The sequence below is a fragment of the Hyperolius riggenbachi genome, chromosome 4, assembly GCF_040937935.1.
Source record: "Hyperolius riggenbachi isolate aHypRig1 chromosome 4, aHypRig1.pri, whole genome shotgun sequence".
NCBI lineage: Eukaryota > Metazoa > Chordata > Amphibia > Anura > Hyperoliidae > Hyperolius > Hyperolius riggenbachi.
Genome location: NC_090649.1, coordinates 8,523,284 through 8,525,783, shown reverse-complemented (window position 1 = coordinate 8,525,783; position 2,500 = coordinate 8,523,284). Strand labels below are relative to the sequence as shown.

Genomic DNA, 2,500 nt, shown 5'->3' with positions numbered 1-2,500 from the left:
CATCGACCTCTGGGTTATGGGCCCAGCACGCTTCCGCTGCGCCACTCTGCTGCCATACAGTGAATGCTTCATTGTGGGAAAAAGTGGCGTTAAACTTCTTGGAGCAGACTTACTTCCTCACTCCACAAGACACACATACATCCCCATAAAATCATTTAGCAACAACTGCAGGCACAGTCTCTGTGGCGCAATCGGTTAGCGCGTTCGGCTGTTAACCGAAAGGTTGGTGGTTCAAGCCCACCCAGGGACGGCCTTTCCTTTTGTGTTCAACAGTTGTCCGAAGAGAACCCCAGATAGCCATGTAGATTCATTTGAGACACGTTGGAATCTCATTCACGTTCATGAAAAGGGTGAGCAGCATCAAGTTCATGTCTTAGTGATACAACAGACATCCCTGGCAGTGTCTGTGACCAAATGAAGTTTTCTGTACCCCAGAAGCAGCAGTAAAGTATTAGCCGGGGATCGAACCCAAAGCCTGGCGACGGCTGTCAAGCCAAAGAAAGGCAGTTCAAGCCCACCCAAGGACAGGCTCGCCTTAGTGCCTTGCTAGCTATTTGTTTAGAACATTATAGAGTGTCTGCATTAAGTGTTGACCATTTAGAAAGAACTTTAAGCTGGCGTAGAGTCTGCTGCACCGGAATGGAACCTCTCCAGAGACTGAGCAGGTGCAGGATGTCCTAACTGTTCAGAGATCTTGTCTTGGTCTTGTCTTCCATGGAATTGTAGGGTGCCAAAAGCAAGCTCACATGCGTTGGCCGGGAATCGAACCCGGGTCAACTGCTTGGAAGGCAGCTATGCTCACCACTATACCACCAACGCTACATGCTGAAACTCGCCTAGCATGTACCATTGCAATATACCCAAGAGAAAAATGAGCTTGCTTATTTGCCTACTTTGCTAGATGTAAGCAGTGGGACACATGGTGATACTGCTTACAGACTTCAATTCAAGACTTCAGAAAGATCATGTGCCCCCCTGGATGATGCTGGTGCAACACACACACAGCAAAGGACAGCAATTTGAAGTCTGGAAGATTCCAGGGCAAGGGTGGGAAGGATGAAAAGCTAGGTGGCCATGCAACCATTCATGCTAACCCAAAGCTTACTTGTGCCCTACAACACATTGGCTTAAGACTTGACCAAATCCAATGCTCCAATATGGGGAAGCTTCTCTGTTTGCTGTTTTTTTTTTTTTTTTTTTTTTAAGTGCGGTGTCACAGTTCACCCATCTCTTCAACTACAAGAACGGCCCAGGAGTAGTCTTAGCTACCCTAATATGTACGTTACAGCAGGGCCCTTATTACACTTTCTCTTACAGGGCAATGGAAACCGTTTTGCCCATGCGATAAAGCAAGGTGCAAAAATGAATTCATGCCTAGCAGAGGATGGTTTCGATCCATCGACCTCTGGGTTATGGGCCCAGCACGCTTCCGCTGCGCCACTCTGCTTCTGTTTGTATTCAACCTTCAAGTTTAAGAAGGGTACATTAGTTGAAATAGTTACACTACTATCTATGTTACAGCAAGGCCCTAATGACACTTTCTCTTAAGGGGCTATGGCCGACAATTGGCCCATATGGTAAGCAAGGTATAAAAACCAACGTACACCTAGCAGAGGATGGTTTCGATCCATCGACCTCTGGGTTATGGGCCCAGCACGCTTCCGCTGCGCCACTCTGCTGCCATACAGTGAATGCTTCATTGTGGGAAAAAGTGGCGTTAAACTTCTTGGAGCAGACTTACTTCCTCACTCCACAAGACACACATACATCCCCATAAAATCATTTAGCAACAACTGCAGGCACAGTCTCTGTGGCGCAATCGGTTAGCGCGTTCGGCTGTTAACCGAAAGGTTGGTGGTTCAAGCCCACCCAGGGACGGCCTTTCCTTTTGTGTTCAACAGTTGTCCGAAGAGAACCCCAGATAGCCATGTAGATTCATTTGAGACACGTTGGAATCTCATTCACGTTCATGAAAAGGGTGAGCAGCATCAAGTTCATGTCTTAGTGATACAACAGACATCCCTGGCAGTGTCTGTGACCAAATGAAGTTTTCTGTACCCCAGAAGCAGCAGTAAAGTATTAGCCGGGGATCGAACCCAAAGCCTGGCGACGGCTGTCAAGCCAAAGAAAGGCAGTTCAAGCCCACCCAAGGACAGGCTCGCCTTAGTGCCTTGCTAGCTATTTGTTTAGAACATTATAGAGTGTCTGCATTAAGTGTTGACCATTTAGAAAGAACTTTAAGCTGGCGTAGAGTCTGCTGCACCGGAATGGAACCTCTCCAGAGACTGAGCAGGTGCAGGATGTCCTAACTGTTCAGAGATCTTGTCTTGGTCTTGTCTTCCATGGAATTGTAGGGTGCCAAAAGCAAGCTCACATGCGTTGGCCGGGAATCGAACCCGGGTCAACTGCTTGGAAGGCAGCTATGCTCACCACTATACCACCAACGCTACATGCTGAAACTCGCCTAGCATGTACCATTGCAATATACCCAAGAGAAAAA

At 47.7% G+C, this 2,500-nt stretch overlaps 4 non-coding genes across 4 annotated transcripts; 2 read left to right on the top strand and 2 right to left on the bottom strand.

Annotated features, from left to right (window-relative positions):
• The first annotated feature begins 176 nt into the window (after positions 1-176).
• Positions 177-250, top strand: TRNAN-GUU (transfer RNA asparagine (anticodon GUU)). The gene has a single exon. It is a non-coding gene; the product is annotated as a tRNA-Asn (tRNA).
• A 497-nt stretch (positions 251-747) lies between these two features.
• TRNAG-UCC (transfer RNA glycine (anticodon UCC)) lies at positions 748-819 on the bottom strand. The gene has a single exon. It is a non-coding gene; the product is annotated as a tRNA-Gly (tRNA).
• Positions 820-1,804: 985 nt separating this feature from the next.
• Positions 1,805-1,878, top strand: TRNAN-GUU (transfer RNA asparagine (anticodon GUU)). The gene has a single exon. It is a non-coding gene; the product is annotated as a tRNA-Asn (tRNA).
• Positions 1,879-2,375: 497 nt separating this feature from the next.
• Positions 2,376-2,447, bottom strand: TRNAG-UCC (transfer RNA glycine (anticodon UCC)). The gene has a single exon. It is a non-coding gene; the product is annotated as a tRNA-Gly (tRNA).
• Between the last annotated feature and the right edge of the window lie 53 nt (positions 2,448-2,500).